The 7,216-nt window shown below is 50.0% G+C and overlaps 1 long non-coding RNA gene across 1 annotated transcript; it reads right to left on the minus strand.

The window, feature by feature from the left end:
• Positions 1–916: 916 nt before the first annotated feature.
• On the minus strand, positions 917–6,944 carry LOC120235633. Its single transcript, XR_005529470.1, has 4 exons — positions 6,865–6,944; positions 4,611–4,807; positions 3,694–4,339; positions 917–1,064 (listed from the first exon to the last, which is right to left on the minus strand). It is a non-coding gene; the product is annotated as an uncharacterized LOC120235633 (long non-coding RNA).
• Positions 6,945–7,216: the final 272 nt, after the last annotated feature.

Genomic DNA, 7,216 nt, shown 5'->3' on the forward strand with positions numbered 1-7,216 from the left:
TACAGAGGGATGAAACATCATGATGGATGACAAGTGTCCAGCAGAGTGACAACGAATGGTCACAGCTGACTTGGATTCCTGAGACAGGACGGGAATAAGGTGACCGTGAGGCTGCTCTACCACACATTCTAGAGGCGAGCTCCAGAGCCAGGTGCCGGAGAGAGGGCTTCGGCACTTTCACCTGCACACACATCACAACCAGGTGGGGTACATGGTCAACACCCACACGGTCATCACGTCTTTGCTTCCTGAGAGCGGTCCTTCCTGTCACTCAGAAGCTGTGTGGCAACCGCCATCCGAGAAGGGATGGCAGGCGCGGGGCACCAATAGGTGCTGTCACCACCACCATGGCGACCCCGGGGATGGAGCACCAGCCTGGTCATGGGTGTAAGGTATGTACCATCGGAAGGCTTGACGGGAGTGCGTGGCGGGGAGGGGCCATGCCATAACTGTGTTTAATTTAATGGTTTAAGCTGTGACTCGGCCAGTCACACCCGGTCCCCACCGAAGACGGTCTCCAGCACATCCAACACGGAGTTCTGACTCCAGGCTCCGTGACGAACACAGTGGACCAGCTATGTCCCTCCTCCCCGTTGACCTGGGAGAGGAGTGGGGGTGCCCTCCTGCCGTGACAGTAAAAATGAGTCACTGTGACCCTCCTAGACAGAATCCTGCCAGCTTGCTGGAGTGCACACGTCACCCAAGCACACGTGTGATGCTTCCACTCCAGCGACACCCGTTCTCACCCTGCTTCTCTGCTCACACACGCCCCACGGTTTAGGTTTGCGTTGCCACCCTCTCCCTTTTATCCCCTCCCACCACTGCCCTGTTTGAGCAGCGTCCCCGGGGACACCACAAATGCCTTAAACCAGCCAGACGAGCAGTTCCAAATACTGTCCCATCCTTGTCCGGGGGGGAGGGCTTAGACGTGACACCAGATCCCGCGTGTTTGCGGCTGCTGCACCGCTGTCCCTCTTACCATCACCCATGGGTTCTCCCCAAACACGGTGCGGGAGGGCGGGTACGAGTGTTCATCAGGCAGTGGGAGCTCCTTGGACTTCACCCTGTGGGACGGGGCGGGGGAAGGGGAGACACGCGTCAGCAAGGACGGGCCCTGCTTCCCGGAGGGGACGCTGATGGCTGCCAGGAGCCACAGTCCACGGCATCACAGAGCCCCTTCCTGTGGTCTCCCCTCAGGTCCACGACACAGTGGGAGACGCCCGGGAGGGCAGGGGGGGAGCGCCTGAGGGGAGAGCCCCAGGGGCAGCGGGGGTGTCATCAGGAAGGTGTGGATGGTGCCCTGCAGGTCAGGGGGGCACTTGGGGAAATGCCCTGGTTCGGTAGTAAAGAGATGTTCAGGAATCCCCAAGAGTCACAGGGACGACACGAGTCGAGGGTCACTCAGCTAACTGAACTGTGTAAGTGGATTGAACAGCATCCACCAAAAAGTATGTCCACCAATGACCTCATGTTGTCGTAAGTGGAGTGAGTCAAGGTGCTCAAGACGCCATCACCTGAGACCAAGGCAGGCCCTCAACCCGGTGACCGGTGTTCGTAGAAGATAAAAGGCCATGAGGAGACGGAAGGAGGACTGAAGCAATGGGGCCCAAGGTCACGAGTGCCCAGGGCCCCCAGCAGCCGCGAGAGGCAAGGGCTCCGCCCTGGAGCAGCGGGAGAGCAGCCCTTCCCAGCCCTGGGCTTGGACTCCTGGGCTGCAACTTTGCGGGGTGCACCGCTGCCGACGCTGAATGGGCTGAGGGGTCCTCTGCACTCGTCTTTAAATGAGGACGGACTCAGAGACACTCGAGGGGCCACACTGGCCTGCCATCGCGGACTTGAAGGCCGGAGGTAAGAACGTGAGACACGAACTCTCTCAATGCCCCAAATGAGCAGAGACGTGCTGTCCTCGCCAGAAGCTCCCGGAATGCATGAGACGCTGCCACACGGATGCTGTCTCGTGAGGTGGGAAGCACAGGACCCAGTGTCACCGATGGGATCTCTGCACCGTGGAGACTGTGAGACGGGGAAGCCGTTGGGAAGCCCCTGCCTGTGCTCAGCTGCCATGAGGCAGTAGGGTCCACAGGCCAGGCGAGTGTCCTGGGCGGTTCCGGAAGCTCTGCCTTCAGATGTGTGACCCCACCCCACTCCTATTCCACCCTATCTGGTAAGTTCTGCAGAGCCACCCCCGGGATTGTCTCTGCGGGGTAAGCAGTCAAGAAGGAGATCTGCCGAGATGGCCGATGGCCACCTCTAGATGGGGCTACTTTAGAAAGTCCAACATGGAGTTTTCCTCTGAAATAACCCCTGGTCAACATCACATCAGCCTGTAAGCGCCTGTGCCTTTTTATTTTTTAAATTTTTTTTTTTTAATTTAGTTTTGAGAGAGAGATAGAGACAGCATGAGCAGGGGAGGGTCAGAGAGAGAGGGAGACACAGAATCGGAAGCAGCTCCAGGCTCTGAGCTGTCAGCACAGAGCCCAACACAGGGCTCGAACCCACGAACCGTGAGATCGTGCCCTGAGCCGAAGTCAGACGCTTAACCGACTGAGCCACCCAAGCACCCCAAAGCCTGCACCTTTTTAAACACTGCTTTAAGTGACAAGAGGTTTAGACAAGCCCTGGTCTCCAGAAACAGAGTCTGGTCTGCTGCACCAGTGTGACTTGAATGCTGTAGGCACGACCAAGCACCCATCTCTCCCCTGGGCACAAACTTCTGGTAACTCCAGAAACGCTTCCCACCATGGAGAAGGGCTGTTCGCATTTTATCGTCCATGGCATCCAGAGGGCTTTGAGGTGCCCCGTGCCCCCTCACACCGGAAACTTGCTAACCTTTCAGCGGCTGCGGTCAGCTCAAATTCCTGGCCAGACAGGCAAGGACCACACCATAAATGGGGAGATCCCAACAAGGAGAAACGGGGTACACCTTCCAAGTGGAGCAGCTGAGACCCGTGGATTCGTGCTGCTTTCTTTAACAGAGCAAATTTCACAATACACAGGGCTTTCAAAGCAGGCCCCTAAAGGGGCGCCGGGGAGGCTCAGGTGCTTGAATGTCCACCTCATGACTGTGGCTCAGGTCAGGATCCCAGGTCGAGGGACTGAGCCCCATGTCGGGCTCTGTGCTGGGTGTGGAGCCTGCTTGGCATTCTCTCTCTCTCCCCTTGCTTCTCTGCCCCTCCTTCCTCAAGAATAAAAATAAAAGAGCCTACTAAAGAGGTGAACAACAGGATTATAATCCTATAAAAGTTTGTACATTATATACATGAAAACATTACACACAGGAGACTTAAAAGATACCAGTGAAAATGCCAGCCGTGGACAGTGGTGGGCAGAGGGAAGGAAAGACCATCATTGAAACACTTAGAATGTTTAGAAGTTTCACATTTTCTATAATGAATACGCATTGATCTGGCAATCTGAAAAAAAATTAAGATGGAAAATTTTGATCTTTTGGCTCATTAATTTTCAATCATTCTTACCAGAAAGGACAGAACAGGGAAAGTGAAGAGACCCAGAGAGAAAAGCGTCACGTACGAGCCGAGGAGAGAAGCCAAGGACAGGCCCTGTGGCCCTGGACACACCACGAGGTCAGTTCGGCTCCAGCCTCCAGAGCAGGGAGACAGCACGTTTCTATTTTTCAAGCCCCCTATTTTGTGGTCCTTTGTCATGGCAGCCCTGGCAAACTGAGACACTCACCCGAACGTGAGCCCATTTCTTGTTTCTGCGTGTTCCGAGATGACTTCTCCCAGTGGTACCAAAGTGCGCAAAGTGGAGACCAAGTGCACATTTTAAAACGTGTGCTCGCCCTGGCTCATGACCTTCACAATGGGCCACTTTCTGCTCCTGTGACTTTGCAGGGGTGCACTTTGCATGCGTGTGTGCGTGTCCCAGGGCAGGGCTGCCTTCTACATGACTCTGCACAGACTCGGAAGGAGCGGGTGTGGCTCAGGAGCGATGGGAAACCAGATGTTATCAGAGGTCAGAGAAAGGAGGCTCGGACTCTGCTTCCCACATGTTCTCCGATCGCCGCACAGAGTAAATGAGCGCTGCTGTCGGCCTACTAGCTGCGGTGTGAGTTGTCCAGAGGGAGGGAAGAATTACTACATTTCCCCACGCACATTACAGTGCAAACGGTACCTGAACAGCTTACACGTTACTAGTAAGTGAAACAGTGTTCTTTTCTATTGTGTTGTCACATTATTTAACAATATCCCATCACACACCAATCATTTTCCCAAAGGAATTGGGCTTAAGAGCAAGTAGCTGTTTTCATTCAGAGGAAACAACCCAGCAAGCTCACAGCCTACCTGTGCAAGGGGGACTTCAGGTCGTCTTTGGCTGCCTGTGGGGGTAAACGAAAAAGAAGAATTGTTGGTGCCGAGGCTGTTCTTAGGAAATCAGGTCCATCATTCGTCAGTTTCAGGTGAGTGTGTCTCAGAGACTTCCCAGGAAGGGGTCTGGGGGGATGGGGTGGGACACACCCTTGCTCCCACCCCTGACCCACCCACATGCACAGGATTCTGCCCCTCTCTGGGCAGAGCCCAGGCCTGGGGGTTGCTGTGTCAGAGGTTAAGAATATATTGAAGATTTTAAGAAACTGCCAAACTACTTACCACAGTGGAATCCCTTTAAATTCCCTGATGACTTTCCATGGTAGCACATGGGGCTTTGGGCTCCTCTGCCGGGAGTCTTTCTGAGGGAGCCCTTCTAACTGGTGAGAAGTAGGGTCTGATGTGGCTTTAATTTGCATTTTCCCAGTGGTGAACGATGTTGAACATCTTGTCAGCTGATTATTTGCCACCCATATATCCTATTTGGTAAAGTTAATTAGAATCTTCTCCCCATGTTAAAATTGGGGCCATTTTTCCCTATTAAGTTTTGAGAGTTCTTTATATATTCTGGATTTAAGTACAGGGTTTGCAAATATTTATTCCAACCTGTGACTTATATTTCTATTTTTGTAGTAGTGACTTTTTTAAAAATGTTTTTATTTATTTCTGAGAGAGAGAGAGGCAGTGTGAGCAGAGGAGGGTCAAAGAGAGGGGGAGACACAGAATCTGAAGCAGGCTCCAGGCTCTGAGCTGTCAGCACAGAGCCTGACGTGGGGCTTGAACCCACGAACCGTGAGATCATGACCTGAGCAGAGGTTGGACGCTTAACCAACTGAGCCACCCAGGAGCCCCTGTAGTAGTGACTTTTGAAGAGCAAACACTTTATTTTTGATGGAGGCAAAATTTCCATTTTATTCCCTTAATAGTGGTTTTGGTGCCCATATTAAAGAAAACTTTGTCTAACTCAATATCACAAAGATTTTATTCTGTTTTCTTCCTAAAGTGTTATAGTTTAGCCCTTAAACTCAGAACTAGATTGATTTTGAGTTATTTCTGTGTGTGTGGAATGAAGTAGCTATTAAGTTCTCTCTTTTTTTTTTTTTATTTGCCTGTGGTTATCCCATTGCTCTGGCACAGCTTATTAAATATACTCTCATTTCTCCCCTATTTAATTATCCTGGCACCTGTGTTTAACACGCATTGATCAGGTTTTATTTCTGGACTTTCTATTCTGTTCCCTTGACTTGCATGTCCACCCTCCCTGGGCACACCACCCCCACAGCCCACACTGTCCTATCTCCTATAGCTTGATAGTAAATTTTTAAGTCAGATTGAGAAAGTCCTCCAATTTGCTTCTTATTTTTCTCAACTATTTTGGTCACTCTAAGTCCTTTGAATTTCCACATATATTTTTGGGTTTGCTTGCCATTTCCTTAAATAAAAAAGCTTGCTGGAAATTCAATAGGGATAATGGTAAGTCTGTAGATCAATTTGGGGGAAGTCTTCTATCATGACAATATTTTGCATTCCAGTCCACAAATATTCTAAATCTTTCCATTTATTTGGATTGTGTTCAGTGGCTGTTATCAACAGTTTGTAGCTTTAGGTATAGAGATTTGGTACTTGTTTTATTTTATTTTATTATTTTCAATGCTATTGAGATGGAATAGTTTTCTTAATATCAGTTTAAGATTCTTCATTGTTAGTATATAGAAATATAATTGAGGTTCTTATACTGATTTTGTATCGTACCACCCTTCTGAGATATGTTATTATTTCTATATTTTTTTCAAGTTTATTAGAAGCATGTTTCTTGAAAATACAGTTTTGTTTTCAAATCTATGTCTTTATATTTCTTGCTGTATTACACTGGCTGGAACTTTAGTAAAATGTCAAATAGAACTTTGAGGTGGACATTCTTGCCTTAGTCTCAATCTGTGAAAAGCAGACACACACACACACACACACACACACACACACACCTTACTCCATGTCTGTTTCATACAGTCATTCCCTAACACTTTTTTAAGTGAAAAATTCCAAACACCCAGAAAATGGGCACAAGAATGCCCAAATAACTCAGCATCTAGGTTCTATCATTTTTAAAAATTTTATTGTAAATACTTTTTTTTACCATGTGCCTATCCATCCATCATTTTACTTTCTGGTGCTTTTGAAGGCCAGTGAGGTGCAGACATCAGCATCCTTCATTAAAGCACACGTATGCCACTTCAGTCTCAGCAAACCCATATTGTACTGCATTTCCCTCTTTCTCTCCCTTCTCTTACACACACACACACACACACACACTACAAGTCCCACAGTTAAGAATATTTTCTGCCCCTTGCTTTTTCTTCTCTTCTCTCCCACCTTTGTTCCCATAGGAGTAGCATGCCTGGGTACTGAGTAAATGCTTCAAACCAGTCAAACAAGCAATCCCAAGTGTTTTCTGTCCTCAATCCCCGGGGCGGCCCAAGACCCTTCCCATGGCTCTCATCCCAGATTGAACACGCACCACCCGTGGCTCTGAGCTCACCTGCAGCCGGGAGCTCTCCAGCCATGCGATGGTGGTGGAACACAGACCTGGGCACCTCGGCAGCCACCTTGCACGGCCACCTTGCACTGCTCTCTGCGGGGATGGGGCAAAGGAAGGACAGACTCCTATCAGCAAAGAAGGAGTGCTTTTTTTTTTTTTTTTTTTGCCACTGATAGCTGCAAAGCTCCATGCACTGGCTGCCGTTGTGAGGCCTCATGTGCAGGGCCTCAGAGCTGGCAGCTCCTGGGAGGCCGTCCGTGCGCCCTTGGGATGACTGCACACAAGACATCGCACAGGAGCTCCGCCTGTAAAGGTCTAGCGCTGCTGGCTGGTGGGAGGCCACGGGTGGGAG

Source organism: Hyaena hyaena, unplaced genomic scaffold (genome assembly GCF_003009895.1).
Source record: "Hyaena hyaena isolate Hyena2069 unplaced genomic scaffold, ASM300989v1 scaffold_134, whole genome shotgun sequence".
NCBI classification, from domain to species: Eukaryota; Metazoa; Chordata; class Mammalia; order Carnivora; family Hyaenidae; genus Hyaena; species Hyaena hyaena.